At 42.0% G+C, this 25,632-nt stretch overlaps 1 protein-coding gene across 6 annotated transcripts in view; it reads right to left on the reverse strand.

Annotated features, from left to right (window-relative positions):
* Positions 1-25,632, reverse strand: part of PHACTR2 (phosphatase and actin regulator 2) — a 249,617-nt gene that overhangs the window by 91,782 nt on the left and 132,203 nt on the right. The gene's annotated exons all lie outside the window — the stretch shown is intronic.

The following is a 25,632-nucleotide window of genomic DNA, read 5'->3' on the forward strand; positions in this document are numbered from 1 at the left end:
GAAGCCATGTGCAGCAACGACATCAATATTTCGTGCAGGAATAGTATTTTCTAAAACAGGATCGTCCTCCAGAGGCTGGTTTGACATTCTCAGTAATGAATATTACAGTTACGGTGTAGTTAAAAATCATGGTTTCTCCTTCACAAAATAAAATTTAGTGCCAAGAAGCTAAATTGTAAGTTTTACAATGCTAAAATTATCTTTTGCTTCTATTAGAAAAAAGTTTTCCGCTTAAAAGAAACTGACAGCTATCACTAACATCAAGAAATAAGTGGAAAATGTGGGTATTGTATGTGACAGAACATATCTTTACGTACCTTAAACGTTTTATTAATCAGAATAAAAGTCAAAACCTTAAGTTGTCTTGCACTATGTTCAAAACAGAAGGAAGACAGCGACGACTTATGTCATCCCATGTATCAAATTTTAATGGCAAAAAAGTGGAAACAGTCCAGAATGGATAAACTATAGTATTATTCATGCAATAAAAAAAATGAGCCATCGATATATACAACATGAACGCATGTGAAAAATATATATATATATAGGTTAATATCCAAAATATATAAAGAACTCATACATCTCAACAACAACAACCACCCAATCAAAAAATGGGCAGACAACCTGAACAGACATTTTTCCAAAGAAGATATACAGATAGCCAACAAGCACACGAACAGATGTTCATCATCACTAATTATCAGGGAAATGCAAATCAAAACTACCATGGTATACCACCTCATGCACGTCAGAATGGCTATCATAAAAAGACAGGAAACAACAAGTGCTGGAGCAGATGTGGAGAGAAGGGAACCCTTGTACACTGCTGGGGGGAACATAAATTGGTGCAGCCACTACAGAAAACAGTAAAAAGATTCCTCAAAAATTAAGAATAGAACTACCATATGATGCAACTATACCACTTCTGAGTATTTATCCAAAGAACACAAAAACATTAATTCAAAAAGATATATGCACCCCTATGTTCACTGCAGCATTATTCACAGTAGCCATGACTTGCAAACAACCTAATGGATGAATGGATAGAGAAGATGTGATATAAATGGAATACTACTCAGCCATAAAAAAAGAGGAAATCTTGCCATTTGCTACAACATGAATGGACTCTGAAGGCATGCTAAGTGAAATAAGTCAGACAGAGAAAGCCAAATACCATATGATTTCACTCATATGTGGAAGATAACAACAACAACAACAACCATCAGACATATAGACACAGAGAATAGACTGGTGATTACCAGAGGGGAGGAGGGGAGAGCGGAGGTGAAAGAATTTAAAGGGCACGTGTGTATGGTGACGGAAGGCAATTAGACTTTGGGTGGTGAACACAATGTACTCTACACAGAAAACAAAATATAATGATGTACACCTGAAATTCATATAATGTTATAAACCACTGTTATCTCCAAAAACATTGTGCTGAAAAAAAGTGACACACACAAGAGTACATATTGTGTGGTTCTATTTATATGAAGTTCTAAAAGAGGCAAAATGAATTTACGGCAAAAAAAAAAAAAAGAAGAAGAAAGAAAATCAGAACAGTAGTTGCTTCCTGGAGTGAGATGCAGGTAGGAATTAATTGAGAAGAGGCTCAGGGGAACTTCCTGGGGTGATGGAAACTATCTCAACAAGGGATAGATTACATAAAGCTCATCAAACGGTATTTATGACTGTGTATTTCACTTCATGTAAAATTTATCTTTAAAAAACCATAAGTAAATAGTGAAGTCCAATTAATGATATGCATGCTGACATGTTTAGAGGTAAAGTATATTAAGGTCCATCAAAAATAATAAATGGATGAATAGATGGAATGGACAGACGGATAAATATACAATAAAGTAAAATATAGCAAAATGTTAAGGGTTGAATCTAGGTGGTGGATATGTAGTGGTTAACTATATAATTCTTTCATCTTCAAAACTTACATAACAAAATATCAGGAAAAACAAAACTAAAACAAAAATTGAATGGCAAGGACTTCTGCTTCCAGGAAGATGGAACAGACTTCCTTTTTCCTATTCCTCCTGCTAAGCGCAACTCAAAAAACCCTGAATGTTCTATATAAAACAAACATAAGAAGACTCTGCAAGGTGAAAATAAAGTAGACCATCCTGTGAGCTCAGGATCCAAGAAACAACACGGAGATAAGATCCCTGATTTTCTTTTTCTCTCTCACATAGTAGACTTGCAGATTAAGCAGTCACCAACCTGGAAACACCAATGGGCACAGACCAAAAAAGCCTCAACAAAAGCCTGCTCTTTCTAGCCAATGAAGCAGGAAAGGGACAGCCTAGCAAGACAGAAAACTTTTACATAATAACTGCTCTACTTCATCCAAAGACCAGAGAAGAAACTACGACCATCCATGCAAGCAAAGGCTGGGTGGGGAGACTAGACTTCCACCCACATGAAGCTCAGACAAGGAGCCCCAACACCCCTGTCAGAGTGGTGTCAGAGTAGACCAAGTAGGGAGCCAGGACCTTCACACCTGCCAGCTGGTAGTGAAGCATCCTCTACAGTGTCAATGGAGACCATGTGGGAGCCTGGACTTCCACCCCTACCCAGCGTAACCAAGTGTCTCTCCTCCTGCTTTCTCCCGATATTGAGGTGGTATCAAACCACTGCCCAATGGGAACAAGACCACCCCCACCCACTGTGGGGTCAGAGAGCACACATGGTGATCTGGAAATCCCACTATGTCCAACAGTAATGAGGACTCCCCTCCTTCGATTTCTGCCACCAGTTATCAGCAGAGGATGAGTGGGGAACTTGGATCTTTACCTCCCCCTGGCTTCCCGTGCTGGAGAAGTGTCAGACAACGGCAGTTAAAACAAAGGTTTCAATAAGATTTAAAGTCTTATAACATCACACAAAAATGTCTAAGTTTTAATCAAAAATCACTTGACATACCAAGAACTAGGAAAACCTTAAACTGAATGAAAGAAGACAACCAATACATGCCAACAGCTAACTCTTAATGAGTTCTCCTTCCAACCAAGAAGGATAAATCCCATTCTTCCCCGTAGTGAAGTCTCCTCCAGTTTCAGGTAGAAATGCAGGTCCTGCAGTAACTGATTCTTTTGCACATGGTTCCTAACCCTACTTTACCCAACCCATGTTGGTCATAGTGCAATAGACAGAAAGAGAAACGGAAGAGACCGATTTTGAAACTAAGTTAGAGTAAAAAGGTTAAATCATTATTTACTTCGCTTCCACTCCCGTCCAACCGCCTTCCTTCAATGAGGGGCAAACCCAGGGAGGAACTGAGTGTACGGTGTTTCTTCTTCTTTGATACTTTATGCTGAAGGGTTTAATTTTGAACAATTTAAATGTGGTGAAATATAAAAGGGCTGACTATTGCAAACATGGGAACTAAGGTTTCTATCTCAAATTCACCTCTGTGGCTAGAGACACATCTACTTCTCATTTTCTCTCCACCCATATATCCAGTTCCCTGGCAGTACAGAAAAATTCCGCACTTGATCTGAACCACTGAAGAATAGGCTATTTTTCCTCATGAAAACAAAAATAAACAAACAAAAATGAAATAATTCCCTAGGTGACAGAAGGTGACAGAGGAGGAGACTGAGTGAGGTAGTTGATGAGTGAAAAACGAAAGCCTTAACGTTAATGTTATAGTTGCATAAGAAATTAACTGCCATTATCTTTCTTTTTTACGCATTTACAGTTCTGGTCTTAATCGCTACTCTGGAAAGGGCCTGGGCTGGTTCCAATGACCACAGCAGTGCACACACACATATACCTTTTTCCTGAGTGAACGAGTCCACCTGTAAGTTTGTAATTGTTGGGCTATTACAGCAAACCACACTTGCAATTAGGCATCATATGTTGGCACGGTTGGCCACACTGCCATTGTCACCTGCTTCTGAGAGATAGGAACACAACATTAACTCCCTTTTTTCCTCCAAACACTTAGGACACTGCCAGTGTCACTGCTATTTCTATAATTTTTCTTTTGGATCAATTTACCATTAAAACCCAGTTGAAAATGTTCAAAGAATGTTTTCACAACAAGTCTACTGAATTTTGCATTTACACACCAATAAGAGTAAATTGCCAGGGAAATCCCAGATGAACGTCCAAATTTCCTGTTTTAAATGTTAATTTTGATCCACTTTCATGTTATGAAGAGTGACCGGTCATTCATCAGAACTTTCTTTTTCACACTTGAGATCAACATTTTAAAATATTTTAAATATTTCTTAAATATTTAAAATATTTTGAAATACAGCCATTAGCTTTGAACGTAGACATTTTAAATGATACAGCTCAGTCTATCTTCCCACGGAAACCAGCTCACACCTAACAGGACATCCCCACACCGCCAACTGGTTAAGAATTCGGATAATATGTGCAAGTTTTTTTTGCCATTTAAATTAGGCAGTCCCAGTGCAAATGGGACCAAAGAAGGCAAAAATAAATGAGGCTACATAATTATCATATAAAATGAATGACAAGTTGGGAGATGCTTCCCTGTGAGATCTGAGAGCTGAATGACAAGGATTCTTAGAAAAACTCAATCTATTTCATGTGAGAGTTTGCAGTGTTTTTATCATACTGGGCAGTTACGTGATATTTTAGATTTTTCCCAACACCATTTTTTACTTCAGTCACTGAGAAAGTGAGACAAAGGTGGCAGAATGTTCCACTTCACAAACGTCGTATGTGAAAGATACTTAGAAACACACCTCCGTGAAAGAACTGGCACTGATTCTGCAGACTGACAGCCACTCCGTGAGAAAAGGAGGCGGCAAAGGTGGCCTCAATTTTCCCCTAAATATCCCTAAATATCTGAAGGTTAATGAGAATACATTTCTGAAGCCCAGTAATAACAATTAAAGAAAAATCATATGTGATTAAAAAAAATGCTTTGATAAAACCCTGCTGCACTCACTCTACGCTTACAGTATTATTCACAGTGAGTTTATTACACAAAGAACGTGCTCGTTAACAGGGCAGGGTCCAAGACATCTGACATTTAACCATCAAGAACTTAAAAGTAAAAAAAGAAGCAAATCAATCTTTACTTCCTTAAAATTTGGTTTCTAGACTATTTTCTTTGTGCCTATATAATTTATTAGGCTTACATAATATTATCACTATATTTTTTAAATTTCTGTTGCAGCTTTTATATTTCCATTTTAATTCTGCCACTGTTCTCTTTCAAGGCCCCAAAACATACGGGAAAGAAACAGCAGAGCAGCATTTATGGAAGATTCAACTTTATTTCCCACACTTTCGTGAGGCCTCTCTCTCAACGGAAACAACGACTGAGAATGTGTGTTGTCATATGCAGGGGCTTACATACAATTTCTGGGCACAGAACCAAGTGGACAACAGGTCGGAGTGAACTGATGCTATGAGCCATCGCAGATGAGACTGGATAATGGTTTCAAGGAAGCCAAGGGGCTAGTCTTGTCTTGAGTGTCTAAAGGAGATCCTTACTCTCTTGCTAATCAGAGTTTACACTGGGTGGGATCAAACGTCTTCCCTTTTGGGGGGTAAGATGAATGACCAGTGGAAGGGAAGTGAAAAGGAACAGAAGAATTAAAATGTATGGTACTAAACAGAGTTAACAATTCTGAAACGGCTATCCACGTACACTGGGATGGAACAAACAAGCAAGCGGACGATGGATGCCGGCAGCCAGGATTCTCACTGTCAGGAAGGGAGGTCACAGACAAGCGAAGGGGGAAGCTGGAATGATCCAGGAGGCACTGGATTAGAGCTGGAGACATCAGAACGAACTCATGTTTGGCCAGATAGATAGATAAAGAGATTAGATAGACAGATAAGGAGACAGACAGATACATAACAGATACGTGAGTATATGGCTCAGTACACACACGTATTTCCCCCTCTATTTGCTCCAAGGGCCTGGAAGCAACGACATCCTCAACAAGCACACGGAGCACTCAGGTCTTGGTTTCCAACAGCACTCCCCAATAAGAGGAACCAGATCTCTTTACAGAAAAGGCTGCTTCCAAGGCTGGGACAAGGGACATACTAGACGAGCCTGGAGCATCTTCTAGCGCCAGAAAGTAAGCAGCGCTCAGAAAACATTCTGATGCGAGTTTGTCAAAGTCACACAGGAGCCAACTAAGAGAGTCAGGAAGGCCAAAGCTGGAACAATTTGAATAAGAAAATAAAGACTGTAGTATTAGATTGTAATCCAAAGTATAAAATAAATATCCACGAGTCCATACTGAGATAGATAAATACTGAATACATAAACAAACGTGGAAGAACAGACACATCCGCACAGAAGAATTACAAATAATTTATGTAAATATTCCCTTCAAGGAGGTGGATCCCAACCCCTACTCCTTAGGTGTGGGCTACAGGCGGTGACTTTCTTCCAGAGACCGCAGGGTGAAAAGGGGGAAGCAGTGACTTTACGGTGGAGATGCTTGACAAACACGACCTCAGCCGAGCGATGGATGGTGACTTCATCGGGGATAAGTGTTGACGGCACGGACTCTTGATATGACGGGTGAGAATCACATTTCAAAACCACAAACCCCACTGTAACCACGAGAAAAACATTAGACGAACCAAACTGAGGGACGTTCACAAAATACCTGACCAAAACACCTCAAAACTGTCAAGGTCATCAAAACCCAGGGAAGTCTGAGAAACTGCCACAGCCCAGAGGAGGCTCAAGAGACATGCCGAATAAACGCAATGTGGGGCCCTGGACGGAATCCTGGAACAAAAAGAGGACATGAGGGGAAAACAGGTGCAACCCCAATAAACTGTGGGACCGAGCTACAGTAACGCACCAAGGCTCTGTTCCTTTGTGGTAACAAATGTATCACACCCAGAAGAGACGAGCAAGAGGAGAAACAAAGTTGGGGGTAACTGAGAACTCTCTGTACGATCTTTGCAACTTTTTTGCAAATCTCAACCTATTCTAAAATAAAGGGGTCATTTTTTAAAATGTGACATTAGCTAACATCGAGGTAAATGAGGACGAGGATTTAGGAGAGTCTTAGGGGACAGGGTCTCAGCTCTAGAGAGAGCTCAGAGGGTACTGTCATTTACCAACAATCAAGATTTCTGCTCAAAGAAGTTTTAGGAAGTAACATGCTTTAGAATCGCCCATCCGTCTCTCCCAAATCTCCCTTTATTAATACTTCCAATTCCCTGTATTTTGTCACTAAGAGAATGTTTACAGGTCATCAAATTGCTGTCTCAACACTTTTTAGCACATGATGAAGCAAATAAGGGAAATGTATTCAACACCTTGCAAAAGGGTAGACAATGGGCCTACCCTTACTGTCCGTGATCACCCTGGAACTTACTGGGCGAGTTCACAGGACGAAGCTGAAGCGAAACTGACTTCTGATCTAGGGGCTTACCTCTAATCAACGGGCTTACCCCTCCATTCCACTTACAGAATGGAGGCTCAAAGTACTCACCCACAGTTACTGTGAAACCACAGAGAGGAGATCCAGACGTACCCCGACACACACACAGACATCCTATGCTGGGATCAACATTGTGTGCTGCTAATACAGAACAACAAACGGGGGAATAATACAGAATGACTAATCGGGGAATAAAAATTAGAACCTTCCCTGTGCTTTATTTTTAAATCATTGAAGCTGAACTGTTTTCAACAATAAAATTTTACTTGAGAATCAAAGGTAAATTTAAAGGACTGAAATTTATTTCATGACACTTGAGGATACATTTTCTAGCTGATCCATTTTTTTCCCGAACACGTGGGGATGGGAGAAGCGTGGTACAATTCAGCAACAGAAATCCCACAGCTCCCGGGGGTGAGAAGAGTGTGACGAGCAGTGTTCAACAATAAACTGGCCACTGACCCACCCTGGACTTCATTCTCCTCTGAAAGTGGAAACTAGTGGGCACTTTACTGATAGCAGAATTAATAATAACTAATATTTACTGAGCATTTACTGTGGGCCAGGCAGTGCTAAGGCCTCTACCTGCATCAGCTCATGCTAACTCTCACAACAGCTCATAGTCCCTATTTGTTTCTTTGCGAGGAAGATTCACCCCGAGCTAACATCCATTGTCAATCCTCCTCTTTTTTTTTTTTTTTTTTGCTTGAGGAAAATGAGCCCTGAGCTAACATCTGTGCCAATCTTCCTCTATTTTGTTGTGGGACACCACTGCAGCATGGCTGATGAGTGGAGTAGGTCTAAACCCGGGATCTGAACCCACGAACCTGGGCCACTGAAGCAGAGTGGAACCACTTGGCCACGGGGCTGGCCCCAGTAGTCCCATTAATTGTGATGTGAAAACTAAGTTGAGGGAGGCTAAGCATCTGGCTCAATATTGGGGATGGTGTGGGGGTGTGGGGGGTGTGTGTTTATATTCATAGAGAGAAGGGTTAAGTAAATATTTATTGACTATATTATACGACTGGATAATGACTAAATGTGTATCTTCCTCAAGTGACGCACCGAGTAGGTGGCAGAGCTTAGAGCAGAAGTCAGGTCTGTCTGCCTCCAGAGACGGCCCTCTTAACCCAGGTACCACAGGCCTGCTTTAACTTGGTGCCATGAACTGACTGCCACAGACAGTAAGACAGGATGCTGGCTCTTAAGGAGCTTGCAGTGTAGCTGGGGAGGCAGACTGATGAATGGTCATCGCGCCAGCCAAGTGCGGAGGTGCTGGAACAGCAGAGGGGCCCAGGGAAGGGGGCGGTAAACTGAGCGGGTGATTCGGGATCATTTCACAGGGAGCGGGATGCTGGAACTGGGACCACAAAGAGGAGTACCCGCTATGGAGGAAATCAAGGAGGGGACGGCCTGAAGGAGAACCAATCAAGGATGGCTGACCTTTGAAAGTAATGCCAAGAAAAACATTCTCATTGCACAGTGCTGTGCTCATAATAGACCCACGATACATATTTATGGGAAAAAATGAAAACAAACTTATAAAGTCATGTCCTTGAGCATGTGAAATGGTTAAATGTGAAATTTTAAAAAAGGAATCAAAGGATTTTTTAACTTTCTACATATAAATCTATATACTTAAAATGTGAATACTTTCTATATATAAACGTACTACTTAAAAGTCTGAGAATTATAGAATTTTAGGATTAGAACAGATCTTAGTTGGTGCAGAAGAAAACTGCTTTTCATTAGCTGACAGTTCCTTTAAAAAATAATCAGCACTAAGGTAACAATCACAGCTAAAAATATTTTTAAAGTTATTTAGCCACCTTCTTTTTAAATCCAGCGAGAGTATAAGACTGTAAAAAAAGAAATTAAATTTAAAGAAAAGAATAGAACGTAAAAAACATTGCTATATTAGAATAAAATGAAGGAATTTTAGTTCCCCTGGAGGAAGATTCCTCTTGTAAGTTGTCTTCAAATTTGCCAATTTCCATTCCTCTGTCACTTGAAAGAAACTATCAAGTTATCTAAAGGGACTTGGGATCAGATCAGTATTTCCCACTGTCACTGAAATTAATACTATGGAGCTTTTCCACAATAATTTTAGAGTGATAACGGACATACACAAAGTAGATGATTTTGAGCATGCAGTCACCTTCCAGGTGATGAACTGAGGTCTCGAGCATTTGCAGGCCCAGAGAGCTTCCTCATGCTTCTTCCCAGTCAATCCCCATCCTCTCATCCACCCCCACGTAACCCCTGTGCCCACCTGCACCCCCACTGATTAGCTTTCCGTGTTCTTGACCTTCAGCTCAGTAGAATTATACAGCACACTCTTTCGTGTCCGTCCTCTTTCACCGAACATTATGTCTGTGCGATTCATCTAAATACGCGAGCATTGCAAAGCGAAGCTACCTGATTACAAAATGAAAAAATATGCTGTCTTAGCAAGACCTCAGATGATAGAGTACTTAAAAATGATGAGCTTTATGCACAGCTTTTCTTTTTAGAAAGGATATCACTACCACTTTCGTATCTGGAAAACGTAAATAGTCTCCTTTCCCTCCTAGGTTTCTGGAAAGCTAATCTCCCTGCCCACCGTCTTCTGAGGTTACCTTGACGCTGTGCTAAATTAGAAGCTCATCTAAGCAAGTTTAAAGGTGAAGAGGTAGTTTATTTTCTGTAAGTAATGATGCCTTTATGTGGATTCTTACTCTGCATATTAGAGTAAGCAGCAGTTCTGAGCAAGGCAATTCACAGAAACACTGAGGACAACGTTATCTTTTATGGGAACAATAATCGTGTTTCATACAGGAGTTCTACATGATCCTACATGAAAGCCTTCTCTAGGAGGAAAATGAGACCCAAGAAGCTATGTGTCCTCCCAAATCATTAAGTAGTGGCGGAGACACAGTCTGGGTCATCTGATTCCCAATCAGGGCTTTTCCCCACTCCATGAGGCTGACCTGGTTGGAATATGATAACTAAACTCATGGTGAACCAGCAGCACCTCCTCAGATCTCTAAAAGAGCCCTAAGACTCTGTTTGGAGAGCAAAAAGCAAAGAAGACATTGCACAATCAGGATAGGCCATAAATCTCCGTTAATGTTCCGGGTTTTGACCCTCCAACTGGGATGGTTAACTGTAAGCCACAAGGAGAGATGAGCCCCAGGCCAACTCTGCTACTTAACTAGCCCTATGACCTTGTGCCAGGACCCCAATACTTCATTGGTGAAATTAGGAGCCCAGATTAAATGATCTCCAGGCTCCTTTCCAACTTAAAAAATTCTTTGATTCTCACACTGCTCTGTGCTGAGTATACGGTCTTACAGATCATGTTAAGACCTGTTCTAAGTGCTTTATGATACTGCCTCATTAATCATCACCACAACACTATGAAGTTGCTGCTATTAGTAGTCCCACTTTAGAACCGAGGAAGTTGAAGCTCAGAGAGACCAAGCAACTTGCCCAACATCACACAGCTGGTGTGTGTGGGATTTAAACTCCATAGTTTGCCTCCTGAGTGTTCTTTGCACAAAATGGGTCAGAGGGTTGCGGGTGGGAAGAGGGCTCTATTTCAAGAGAAGGCAAGACAGAAACCCTGATGAATAAAAATTCAATTCTATCCTCAACCACTTCCTTGGACTAACCCAGAGCTGGGGCAGGTACTGTTCTGCTCTCTAAAACAATACCCGTGTCACCCCACTTGAACTCACGCTGGGTGCAGGTAGTGTCCTCTTCCCTTATATTAACTATGGTCATTTGATTGCACAGAATCCTTACTTACCATGGTATTAATTTTAGAAAATTTGATACCAGCAGTTTTTTAACTTGTTTTTCTAACAGAGGCAGCCATTATTTTTAAACCCCCAAAGGGAAAAGCTACTAAAGATTTCCATCTGTCTGCAAGCACGGACAGGGAATCTCAGAGTTTCAACTTGTGGCCCATAGGCCTGCAGAACGGTGATGTTTGTGCAGCTGCATGACATCCTCACGCACTGACACGAATACTATCCCCTGGGCTCGCTACAGGATATTTAACAGATTAAATAATGTCACTCGCACTTAGGGTTTAAAGAAACTCTGATTGAGTAGGAAGAGGAATTTTCCTTTGCAAAAGGAAAACCAATTTTAATGTCAACAAAGGCATTTTAAGTTTTGAATATCACTGTTATCACTATAAGCAAAGGGTTCTATGAACAGATCAGACGGCCGTGCTTAGAAACAGCAAGAAGTTTGTTACAGAGATGAAAACAAGAGGGGAACCACCGACTTTCCTTCCACCTTCCTTCCCTTGCGGAACTAGCCGTCTCCTACAGTAACTCCCTGAGTGTGGGGTGGGGGGCGGGGAGCAGGTCACGTGCGTAGAGGGCCTGCTGTGTTAGTGAAAAGGAAGAAAAAGTCAACACATCCCCATGGGACAAACTACCAAATGAGAGAGAATGTCACCTCCTCTATGTTAGCATAACGACCACTCGGTTTAGCTGAGCATGCACATGGGGATGAAACTTTAGGGAAGATGCTGGCAGACCTGATAGATAAATTGGAAAATAAAATCAAATGAAATTTCATGATTTTTAAGTGAGTGGCTAAATTTTGCCTCAGAAAAAATTATGAAAAATTCCCCAGAGAGGATGAGTCTAACAGAAGTATTATTAAAATAACACAATAAATCTGGACCGATATCTTTAGTGAAAAGGCTGGTGGATAAATAAGAGCCCCGAGAGTCTACATATAATGTGACTAGCCTCTCTGTCGTCCAACAGTTCCCTGGCAGTCACACCAAGCTCTATAAGAGACTGGGGGCCACACGGAGAATTCTGGACTGTCTACCCAAGGCAGAAATGAAATCCACAGGCTTGTACATCAGAAAACAGGACGCTGGGAGATACAAGCTGCAGCCTTGCACAATGGAAAACAGGATGCTGAGAGGAGAATGTACATCAATTCATCACAGAGTCCCCAAGGCACTCAGATTTATATCCTTGGAGTTCGGTTAAGAGGTGACTGCAACAACTCAGGCATCTGAACTTGGACAGGAGCACTGAAAACGGATTGGGAATGATGAATGGGTCCAAGGGATGAGGAGGGAGGAGTGAGGAGACTGAGGAACCACCCGGAGAAGTCAAGAGAAAACCCCATGGTCAGAATCTCTCTGAGGAAAGGTGAGATGTCAAGAGGAGAAAAAGACTTTGAGAAAAGACCGATGGCTTGTGTTCAGGAACTTCAGGTGCTGGCAGGACACCGAGGGGGAGATGTCCAGCAGACAGTCAGAAATACACTATCAGCACACCAGCAGAAAGTCGGTGTGGAAGTTCCAAACAAAAATGGCAGTTGAGGCCAAAGGTAAAGTCCTAAGCAATGCGTACATTCAGGAGGCAGTAAGCTTCACGAGATAAAGAACTTTGGACTTCTTTTGTACTGAGAATCTTCAGGTAAAGGGAAAAATTTCATTTATTTATCTGTTTTCAATTCACCAAATGTGGGGGACACTCAAGCATGTTTACGGGCCGAGGGGAGAGAGCCCGAAGGGAGGGAGAGCCTGAAGATCCAAGAGAGAACAGACTAGCCACACGGGGACTGAACTTCCTCAGGGTAACAGCAAGATGTGGGGTGGAGAGGAGAGCCTGAACCTCCTCTGGGGAATATCAGGAAGAGACTGGGAAGTCAGGAGATGACGACAGCAGCAAGGAGATGTGAAGGGAAACTCAGCGGCGCGGCATGAACTTCAAATGACAATACGTACAGTACAGGCAGCAAAACGGGCAGGAACGGCCGTCAGCAGTGGAATGGCAATGGCGAGGGCTGAAGGAGAAGCGAGCCGCCATGACAGAGAGGGACATGGAAGAGTTGCCAAGGAGAGGCGAGTGTCAGACAAAACAAGGAAGAGAAGGAAGGAAAAGTCCACAAAAAATGAGGACGGAGAAAAATCTACTTACTGTGGAATGGAGCCATTCGTTCAAAACCAATTTATGGAGCAACTATTGTCGACGAGGTAACGCACTGGGGCTCTAATAGTGAGCAAAAGTGGATTGGAACTCTGCCCTCAGGAGGCTTCCAGTGTACGACAGAGGCTGACATTGTTCAAGCAACCATCCGTTCCAAAATAGGAACACGGCACGGGGTGAGAACCCAGGGGACGGGGTGTCTGGATGGGCTCCCACAGCGACAGTCAAGCACTTGATCTAGCGACAGGCACGGCGTGACATGGTCTTCAAGTTCTGAGTTAAAATTCAGGGTAAAACTGTTACAGAGATTTAGTCTAGTTTCATAATGCTGCTTCAAAGGTAGAAAATACCCTGTCCAAATTAAGCAGGAAACCATTAAAAAGTCACTGAAAAGCAATGGATTAATATTCCCTAGTTGGTACACAATTCTCTAGAGGGAGAGAGCACGGGAGGGAGGGAGACAGAAACAAATCCATTAGCCATTTTTTTAAAAAGTAATTTTATAGTAATGATGCCTTTAGGGTTGGTTTTAATTTTTTTTCTCCAACATAGTCACTAAGGATATCCCACTTACAAGATGTTCTATTTTGGTTTCTTTCTTTAAAATGGCAAGTCTTCCAGAGAACAAGCTGTACCAGCAGGACTTGGGTACACCACCACACGGAAGCCTCTCAATCCCATTAGGGCACCATCAAGCCAATCAGAGTATTCCAAAATTCTTTTCTGATACAATGTTTATTACGATTTTCAATACTGGCTTGAAACAATGTTGAATATAGACTAGAATGATGAAGAAAGCCTGTAGCTTGAACTCCAGAAGCAATTAGTTGCAATTCACCGACTTTTCCAGAAGTCACAAAATAATTTTTAATTAAGTGAGTAGGGAGAAAAAAGCCTGCCTCTTCCACGAGCAAGTATATGAAAAAAAAAGTAAAAGATCAAGAGTCCCATAAGGACAGGGACCAAAAGGATTTTACTGCTGTGGTACCCCCAGCCTGCACCTAGGCCACTGAAGGTACTCAATAAATATTTACAAAATGAGTAACTAAATCATGGACAAATGTTTGCCAATAATGTACAAGGCCTGGCCTAACTAGGCTATGATTTATTTTAGCAGGTCTTTAGATTTTTTTCACACAGAGGAAATTGTTTCCAACAGTGCCTTCCTGTAGAATTCCAAATATTTTGAAAGATAATATAGCAAACACCAAAGTTTGAAATTCAGAAAATATCAAAGCCAGCAGGAAGGATGATTAACACTCATAAGAATGGTACAGACACAGCTGACAAATTTTTCAGGTGAACAAAGGCTTAATTGCTGCTTACTATGCAATTTTAAAAAGACAACCCATCAAGGACAACTTGAAATAATCTATCTGTGAAGTAACCTGTTAAGAACTTTCTATTTTCACACAGCGATGCGTGGTGAGGATTCATTTTTTCAAAAGCCACCCCTCCCCACACACCACACTGACACTCCCTTCCTCCTTCTCCAAACGCTCTCCACACATTCGGCATCTCAGATTTTTCTTCAGGCTTCACCTTCTTTCTCCGAACTAGGGAAGTCAAAAGGCAACTTCGTTTCATGGTAAAGAAACTAGGCAAGGTAAATCACCCCACTCAATTGAACTGAATCCACACTGCTTTTGTTTTTCCCATTCTTTTTAGGCATTACACGTGAGAATTTGAATCCCTCGGAAAACTATGAAACCGTATTTTTAGGAAGTCAAAGTCTTTCATAATATAACATTATTATGGATGTTTAGCTCTCTATTGATACTTTAGACTTTTGATTCACTAAATACATCAGAAACTGGCAGAATTACAAGGTCCTTTACAAGTGGCCCAGTGTTGCAGTGGCAAATACCTGACTATACAATGTATAATAACACGCTCAATTACTAGGAAGCCTTCTTTAAGACTGGCAACAAGCAGCAAGTTTTTGTTCCAATCTAAACGGAAATCATCGCCTCTCCTATTTCAACTTCCAACTGAGAATCAAATATCCTCCTTTATACCAGTGTCTTAAGAGGAATAAACACAAATGGAGAGATGATTGACACTTGTGTGGCTCTATATTAAAACTTCCGGAGAAGTAAGAAAATGTTTTGTTTAGTTTAATTTTTTAGCTTATTTGGCACCCTGGTAACACTCTGGATATGCTTAAAAAAAGAGAAATAGTCATCTTAAGTATAAACACAGACCGGTGAGTACTGTAGAGGAAAAAAGTGGGCTTTGGGGCCAGAAAGATTTGAATTTAATCATCTCTTCCTCTGCATCCTAGCTGGTAACCTTGGGCAAGTCATTCAACCTTTCGGAGTCTTTTTTTCACCCGTGGAATAGGAAAATCCAACTTACATTTGGGTTGTTGCTAGAGATCACAGAGATAATGGCCGTGAAGGGTCATCCCGCCCACCAATATCCAAGAAAGGTCAACGCCCCCCAGTACCACTTCTACTCCTCACCCAAGCACGTGGAAACAGGGCTGTTAAGAGGTTTTGAAAGGAATAAATGATAGAAGTGGGTTATTTATGATCTGGAGCAACTGGGGCAGTGAAATTTCTTTGAAAGGTATTTTCCCGGTCTTCTAGAGGTCTCCAGGAAAACAAAAACACAGCCCCCGCCAAACAGACTCCTGCATAGAGCCACCTGCACCTTCCAATGGTCTCAAGACAATTGCTGGGAGCCGCTGAGACCGACTAGCACTCAAGGGAAATCAGCACTCTCCTAAAGCAGAGATGCCCTGGCTGAAGAAAGGACAAAGCAAGCAGCTGACCTCACCTGCAAGAACGGGAGAAAGCGGCTGGAACGGGACCTGGCTCTCTTTCCCACCAAGTGGAAAGTTGCACAATTTATTTTTACACTTGCACCCGCAAAAAAAAAAAAAAAAAAAAACAGCTATTTTATTCAACAGACTGGTTGCTTACTTAGTATTTCATGCTGAAAATTCAGTTAACGGAACTATCTCCACCTAGTTGGGCTATCAGGTGGTGTTGCTTTAGGTTTTTCGAAAAGCCTGAACTTTACGCGTTGCTATCGCCGCCAAAGACAGGAAGTTGCATTTCACTCCTGTTTCCAAATATGCCTAATGTCAAAATCTAAAGGAAAAAAGGTCTGTTTCATGACTGAAATAACTTCAGATCCTTTATAGGTAAGGCCACCTTTAAATTCAACATAAATAGCGAAGTCCCAAAGGACTGCTGTTTACTGAGAATCGTTATCCATGGGACTGGCTCAGAAATCTTTACAGAGGCGCCCTCTGTTTATTCTGCACCCCTCCCTTTTTGAGATCTAGCAGCAACCTTGTGCTCTTTCTCTTTGCCCCAAGAACTGCAGGACCCAGCAATAAAAATAAGGTTAGACTGGCACTGCAAACCACAATTAACTACTAATTAAATCCTTATCAGTTATTTCTATTGTAGACAGTAAGACTTCACTTTCAGGCCTTAGGATACTGAATTTGAATCTGAAATACCAGGGTTGCATCCAAGAGAAGTGTTCTCCCTTGGAAGAAGACCAATGTTCTGGGACTGTTAACCTTCCTCCAAATGCGTGTTTAGCAGATTCTAATCTGCAAAGTGCCTTAAAAGAGTCAAGTGACAAAGTCACTAGTAATGGGTGGGGAGGCCAGCTAGGAGTTGCTGCCCCCCTACCCCCACCCCATCACAATTTGGATTCAGATCAGGGCCCAAAAGAATTGGGTCTTGCATGCAGTTTTTTGGCAATGTTTTCTATCTCAGCCATCCCAAGAGCTAACTTACTTCTAGGGAACTCCTGGCCCAAAAGATGCCTAATAAGTTAAATAATTTCTGAGGTTACTGGGGAATTTCAAGTCCTTTTAAAAGAGGATATAGGATTGCTAGATTCTGATGCACCCAGATCTTACTTGTGTGCTTAATTGGCTTGAGGGACCTGTTTCTTTTAAATTAAGGAATTCCGAGCCTCAAAGAAGTGAGTGTGTTTTTGAAGCACTATCTTCATATCTTGTGACAAGACGAGCAAGTCCACCCACACTGTCCATCCCAGCGAAGAGTTTCCTGCGAAACTTAAAACGAGACAGGAAGCCATCAGGGAAAGCCAGCTAGGTGTTCCAAAATGTATATGGGATATAACACAAATGTGTTTAGTTACACACGAATCATCTTTGAATTACCAGCCTGACTCCCTGGAGCTGCTGTATTTTCTGGCAAGAACATTCTTGTTCTGGCTTTACTCTGACAGGTATTTAAACACTATCTTTCTTTAGTATCCCTATTCATTTTCTTTCTTATTTTAGCAGCTCTTTGTGAAGAGCCATGCCACTCTGCTGAATATCAAACACACCTAATACAATGAAAGTATAGAGAGTACGAAAAATCAAACACAGAAAAGAAAAAATATATACATGTAATGACATTTGGGAACAAAACGTTTCTCTAAATAGAATGCCTCATACTCAGGGACCTCAAAGATTATAAAACCAATCAGGTGATACCTACATAGCTGCTGACTACACTTGGAATAGAATCTTGAAAAGCAGTTTTAGTTTGGTTTTTCTCAGAATTACTCAATCGACTTGGTGCTCCAATCACAAGATCCTGGTAATTATTTCTCACGTAATTATGGCAGGAATAGAATGCTCACATAGACCATTTTCTAGTTTTCCCCATACACTCCACTCTGTGCTTCACCTTTTTAGTGACACTGCCCAGTGACACTGGTTGACGCTCATTGTTGAAAATCACCTTCAACGCATCCTCTGGCTGGAGTCACACCTGCTGAGTGAGCAGGCAAGAGGCGGCAATCTGTTCAAGAGTGGAACTCAAAAACCAGAAAGAGATAATGGATCCCATGTACTTATGGGCCGTTGTGAATGGATCCCAGTTTGTAAACTTGTTTTAAGGACACTGTTATGGGCTGAACTGTGTCCTTCAAAATTCATATATTGAAGCCTTAACCCCAAGGACCTCAGAATGTGACTGTGTTTGGACACAAGGCCTGTAAAGAGGTAACAGAGGCAAAATGAGGTCACACAGATGGGCCCTAATGCAACACGACTGGTGTCCTCATAAGAAGATACAGTTTGGACACAGACACGTGCATGCACAGCGGAAAGACCACACAAGGACACGGGGGAGAGGCGGCCATCCGTGTACTGTGGAAAGAGGCCTCAGAAAAAAATCAAGCCTCAATCTTGGACTCGAATTCTAAGTCCTAAGTTCTTGGACTCCAAAACTGTGAGAAAATAAATTTCTGCTGTTTAAGCCACTCAGTCTGTGGGAGCTTGTTTCAGCAGCCCCAGCCAACTAATCCAGCCATTTGCCATTGTCTGTAAAGCTATTTATTCACACGGTGAAGGTGGGGCGAAAACGTCCCATGATTTTCAACCTCACCTCTAAAATCTACCTCTCCCCTCCTAAAGAGGGGAAAACAAAGGTCCTTTAAAGGCTTCTGCTACGATTCCTTTGTAATGGCTTTATCAGTTAAAACATCACCATTTGAAAAATGAGGTGGACGTGGGTTCTGACATTCTGTGGTCGGATGAGTAAAGGGGATTCATGCTAAAAAGTGTACAGTCCTAGATGTTTTTAAAATCTCAAGTTTGATTTTATTCATGTTTTCTTTATAAAATTGGCAGCCAGTACTTTCCAAGCGACAGAACACGAGTTGCGCACATATGTATACAATTCTGTTTTAGAAGACTCGAGGAAAATGAAACACAGCTCAGGCCCACAGGAACATCTGACATGAGCTCAGTTTTAACTCCTTCTGGCGTATTCCAAGTTTCCACTCTCAGTGGCTCCTCCACAGCCAGCCCGCAGGTCAGCACAAGTTAGCGTTACAGAGGCAGGAGAAATTTCTAAAAACACAAAATCCCTTTAAAGAGACGAAACGCACAAGAGCAATCCTAAGGCATCCTGTCAGGAAGCCCTTCTCAGTCCTGCGGGTTGTCAGGAACATCTTTACTCTGGAAGGAAGGTCCAAGGCAACGCTCCGCCGGCCTCCTTGGGACACCTTAGACAAACAGCAGCCTTCCTCCAGAGGCCGAGAACCGCCTTAGGAAAGGCTTTGAAGAGATCCCAATCAAGACTCACTGGGATTGACTTCATGCTGGGCAACGCCACGAACCGCAAACAGGCTCCGTGCTGAAAGGAAAGACCCCGAAGGACAGAGGCAAAAATAAAAAGCCACATGTTCCCAAAAAGGAACACAGGGCAGGAATTTTTATGTAAATGATTGCTTCCTTTCGGAGTTTTCAGAAATTGCTGCCCACATTTCTAAGAGAGAAGAGGGCTGGGCCTCCTTTTTAGAAACACATTTTATTAAAATCTTTCTTACAGTCCCTCCCACTCATTATTAAACATCTGTTTTATCAGCACCTTGGTCTTTGACTCTGGGTCCCTGGGAAGTAATCGGCAGGCAGCTACCTCAGATGGAGATCCCAGGGGTCTTGCTGAAAAGGCAACAGCGCTGAAATCCTGTGTTCTTTCCTCAACAGTAACTGCCACTCCGCTGATCACCTCTTTCCCTTTGAGTGTAACTACATTTAGCTCAAACCTGACTAGTGTGGGAAATGAATTTTTCTGAAGCTTATATTAACAAAATGTATGTAAGAGCAAAACATTTTCTGACAATGAGATTTTAGCAAAATTGTACATGACAAGAGAGATACTTGCTCATGAACAGGACATAGTAATGACCAAATTCATCAAGGCAGTGGGTACAGAACATCGGTGTTTTTGAACTGCACATTTTGTAACTTCTACCTTAAGTCAAGAGAAGATACACATTGTCAGTGAAGAGAAATTTTCATCAGAGGCCCCGTTTGATTTTTCCTTCTTTTTTATTTTCATTTATTTATTTATTTTGGTGAGGAAGATTGGCCCTGAGCTAACATCTGCACCAATCTTCCTCTGTTTTGTAATGGGAGGCTGCCACAATACGGCTTGATGAGCGGTGTGCAGGTCCACGCCCGGGATCTGAACCCATGAACCCCGGGCCACCAAAGCGGAGCACATGAACGTAACCTCTGCAACACTGGGCCGGCCCCTGAAGCCCCCATTTAAATACTCCTGCTAATCTCCAAAGGATGCTTCTCACCTTAAGAATCTTCTGGAATGCTTGTTGAAAATTCAGATTCTGGACCCCTCTCCAAAAGATTCTGATTTTGCTGGTCTAGAATACGGAGCCCAGAAACGAGTATTTTTACCAAGCGCACTTGGTAATTCTCATGGTCAGGCAAGTCTGTGAAACACCGGCATTCAGTTTGTAATACCTTAGGATTCTGTCAGGACCAGTATCCCATAAAGATGATGTACCCTTAAAATAAAATACACAAAAATACAGCAAAACTACAATTATCCTATACAGACCTTAAACGTGAATCTTTTTAAAAATGTTAGTAGATTATTACTACAGTAAACATATTTTTAAATTAGTCTATTCAGCTATAAAACTTTTAAACTTTCATAAAATATTCTTTAGACCGTAACAACAAAAGCAGGTCAAAGATGATGACAAGCATCCAAGAAAGTCTCTGAAATTAATTACGCACTATTTGCTAAAGACTGAACCATCAGTCTTCTACGTAAAGGGAAATGTGCATTGTGATTACTTATAAGTGACGCTGGGTGCCCGTGCAGATTACAGCGAGTTTGCTTTGCTACCTAATGACTCAGACACACTATCAAGCAGAATCAAGACACTTTCTAATACAAGGTCTCAAAAAACCAAACCAAAACAAAAAACACGCTCCATGAGCTTTCCTCAAGAAACTATCGGTGTCCTCTACAAAAATAAGGAAACAGATGCAGAAAAAATTAAGACAGGGATCTAGCTATCTGGAGATCCGACACAAGAAGGAAGTGGAAGGAATCCCAGGACGACGTGAAGAGGGATCCCAGAGCAACAGCTGGGCAGCAGCCTTGGAGGAAATCCAGTCCAGACGGGAACTGGGCAAAGACTACACACAGACTTCTTAAAGATAAACTTGAAAAATAAAGAAAGTGTCTGGACATATTGAGAAGAGATGTACCCGACTGCGGAAGGGTTTGGGGATGAGTTTATAGGACTTTTAGCAAGCAAACAAAAACGAGTACGAAAGGCAAAAGCTACGCAGGAAAGCACAGCAATCATGGTTTACCACAAGGCTTAGCAGTCGTTGGCTTTTACGTGGGTACATGGAACACTGATCTAATCAGGAGGACAACAGATGTTGGAAAGATGAGAAGATCAGAGGATGGGAAATGTGGGATGGGGCGGCGATGGGGGTTGGAGGGGGTGTGAAAAGGGAGCTATATCTTCAATTTCCATACTGTGAGGTCAGTAATAATGTGTCAAGCTGAACAACCAATCATTAGCAATGTTTTGTTGTTAGTGCTGTTGAAGTGATTCTGATTCTTAGCGACCCTGTGGACAGCAGAGCGGAACCCTGCCCGTCCTTTTGCACTATCCGCTCCCCTTCCTGTGCACTATCAGACAATAATTAGCAATGTAAGCATGCTATTTAGAGATTGGAAATAAATACTACAGAATCAGTTTAAACAACTCTAGGTTTCTTGGATGCTACTTAACTTTCCACTCAGTTCCTGTCACTCTACTAATAGCCAAACAGAGCTATTCATCGATTCAACAAATAGTTTTTTTGTCAGGCATATATCTTCTTCTTCTAGGAGGAAGATGACAGTGGGGAACAAGATAGATAAGTCCCTTAGCTCCCGGAGCCCAGGTTCTAGAGAAGGGAGACAATGACAAATACACACACACAAACAAGATCATCTGAGCGATCGGGGCAACACCGGGGAGAGAGAACTGTGACTAAGGGGTGGGCAGGAAAGGTCGCTAAGAGGGGGTAATGCTGGAGCTGAAACAAGGAGCCAGCTTTGGAAAGAGCCAGGGGAGAGTGTCCCGGGGTTCACAACAAATAGGGAGCAGCAACTGCCACGGTGGCAGGTAAGAGCGAGCCGTACTTGTCTGACAACTGGAAAAGGGAATGTAGCACGGAGTCGGGGTGGGGCCATGAAGTCAGAGAGGCGGGCGGGGTTAGGGATCATACAGCATCATGGTTGGCCTGGAGGACCACAGTGGGAAATCCGGATTTCATTCCAAATGCAATGGGAAGACAGAAGGTTCTCAAAAGGGAAGAGACACGATTTAGGTTCTCAAAAATGACTTCAGCTGTTACGTGGAAAATGAGCTGCAAGAGGTTGAGAACAGAAGGAAGACCCCAGCTCGAGTCCACTGCAGTTGTCCACACAATGGACGGCCAGGGATCGGAAGACAGCAGTAGAGGAGACAGAGAGAAGTGGGTGGACATGAGACACATTCTGGAAGAAAAGGACATGCTGATGGATCAACATGGAGAGGAAAGGGAAAACCCAAGGATGACTCCTAGATTTTTGGCTAGAATAAGTGAGGGGCTGGAGGTGAAATGTACAAAGTCAAGGGAAGAACTGGTTTGGAGGCAAAATCAGCCTTCTGTGTAGACCTGCTACCTGTAAGACGCCACTAAGGATTCAAGCCCACCTGTCTAATAGATGCATATTTGAGCCCAGAGCCCGAGCAGAGGGCAGCATTGCAGATGCAACTTTGGGCATCGCCCTCCTCTCATTTCTCCAGCTGCCCCCCAGGTCAGGCCTTCACTTCACCTTGTTGGATTATGGCAGCCTACCTCTTGGTCCTGCCTTCAGTCTCTGCCACGAAATCAACGCTGCAGGCAGCAGGCAGATTCGCCCCCTCGCAGCAAAGCTCTCATCATTTCTCTCGTTTGATGGAAAACCTTCAGTGGTTCCCACGGCCTGTGTCTTACAGTCTTGCCTTCCACCGCTCTCTGCCTCACAGCCTGAGTTCTTGCTCCCCGTCTGTGTTTTTCAGCCTCCCTGTCTTGTCCCCTCAGTTCTCTGGGGGCCCTTCCCCTCCACCCTCATTTCTGCACATCTCCACTAAGTGCCTCTATGGAGGCTCGAGGCTCCGACGCTCGTGGGCAGGGTCTGCCTGTGCTCGATCTTTGGATACTCCCAGGTGGCTCAGCAGGCGCCTTGCCCGTAATTACTTCAGTTCAGGAACTCTTTATTAAAGTGCGGCTCTTTCTCCTTCTTAACATCCCCTCACAAAATGAGCTGATTTGCAAGAACATATCTGCCAAGCACACACCAGCACAGCTTTCCAGGATATTCTTAAACAAAATACCACTCGCTCCTTCATCAACCTCAGCGTGAAGGGCTGGAATGTTATACTTGCCAGAAGGTTTATATGAATAAAACATCGAGCCCCTTGAAATGAAAATAAATAGAGAAGTAGTTTACAACTATAAATGATAATGGTTGCACCATACTTTTTAAAGCAATGTTATTTGCCCATTCCCTTCTGGGGAACAAAAACCGCTGCTTTTGGGTTTTGTTCCCCTGCTTCAGGTGGGAGCGGGAGTGGGGGAACCAAGACGTGTTTATTTTCTTAGGACTATTTCAACCTCAGGATTACTTTTACACAAGTTGAGTCCTCAATAAATATGAATCTTTATTCTCAAGAACAGAGACTCACGGTTAGCCTGAGAGCACTAAGGTCCCCCAAGACAAGAAAATACGTTGGAACTTTTCCTCTATTCAAATTAAAGAGGCTTAATCAGAATCAACAACCCAGGCTGCCGATCTCCCCTTCTGCAGGAAGCAGGCAAAAGGCGGGTGTGACGCTCATCGGTGGTTCACCTCTCAGACTGCTGAAGAGAAAATAAATTTACGCTAAAAATATTTGGGATATGACTCACTGACTGACCTGAGGAGCCATGGACCAAAGAGAAGTACCTGAGGTTCCGACTTTGCTTGTTCTCTCTCTCTCCAAGTGATGTTTGCATCACGATCACAAACAGACTAAGAAGAAAATTAAGACTAAAAAGAGGAAGGCTATATTAAGACACGTATTTTTGTTTTCATCATTGAACTCACAAGGAAAAAAGAAAAACTGGTTGAAAAACAGCCATTGAACTTAAAGCTGAGTCAGATTCCATGACAGCTAGAGAAAAACTAAGGCAGCGGCGGGCCAGCTCCCGGCTGTATCTGCAGCGGCGGTCCAGGTGGACCCCGGACACGGACACCCGGGCTCTCCGCATGTCCGCAGCAGCGGAAGCTGTGACAGCCCCACCATCTCCTCCGGACAGACACGAATCTCCTCTCTCGCGCTCTGTCCATATAGATTCTTCTCTATGCAAAGATTTTTAAAACAGAATCATACTACTTTAAAACCTGCCTTTTCACCTTTTTATGTGATTATGAAAATCACTTTTCAAAAATGTTTTTACATCATTTTTATATGGCTTATTCTATGACATGACTATGCCCCAAGTGACTGAGCAAACCTCTTGTTGTTTGACTATTAGTTATTTCCAATGTTTAGCTCTGATCAACACTGCCCCAGGGAGCAAGTCATTATTTCCTTTACAAAACACTTTCAGAAGTGAAACTGTTGCGTCTGACTGTATGCACATTTTAAGGTTTTGAATATATATTTTACGAAGCCACTTGCCTGTAAATTGAACCAATTGAAACTACCACAAAACAATCATCTCCTGGAATCAGTCTTTTTAATGTTTGTTGAATTCACAGGTGATCGATGGCATCCATTTTTTTCCTATTTAATTGCTTCAACATTATTTCATACACCAATAGGTCAGTCACTTACATTTCTTCTTTGGTTAAGTAATGTGGGCAAGTTACTTAAATCTTGTGCTTCAGTTTTCCTTATCTGTAAAATGCGGATAGTAATAGCACATGGGTGTTGGGAGTATTAAAAAGTTAATTCAAGCGAAGCACTTAGAATAGTTCCTGACCCACGGTGAGTTCACAATTTTAGCCGTTAGATATTTTGAAAAATGCCTGTTGTGTTCTTCCCTCGTTTTTTCATTTGATCATTTACCTTTTTCTTACTGATTTCTTTTTCTTACTGATTTTTAAGACGTCTTACTACATAAAGATGTTAATCATTGTTTCCCATATACAATGCAAATATTTTGTCAACTTTATGATTTTCTTTTTTCAATTTGCTGATGATGGTTTTTCTGCCATGCAGAAGCTTAAAATTTTAATATCATTAAATCATTCACTTTAAATCAGAATAAATTACTGAGACCAAATATTCAAATATGAGAAAAACAGCACAGGGAATCAGGTTTCTTAAGAACTCTAGTTTGTAAGAAAGAAAAAGATTGACAGATTTGACTCCATAAAAACATAAAGTTTTTATATAAAAAAATAAGCAAACAAAAGAGGTAAGAAAAACAGAAAAATATTTGCAAT

Source organism: Equus przewalskii, chromosome 32 (genome assembly GCF_037783145.1).
Source record: "Equus przewalskii isolate Varuska chromosome 32, EquPr2, whole genome shotgun sequence".
In the NCBI taxonomy this organism is placed as follows: domain Eukaryota; kingdom Metazoa; phylum Chordata; class Mammalia; order Perissodactyla; family Equidae; genus Equus; species Equus przewalskii.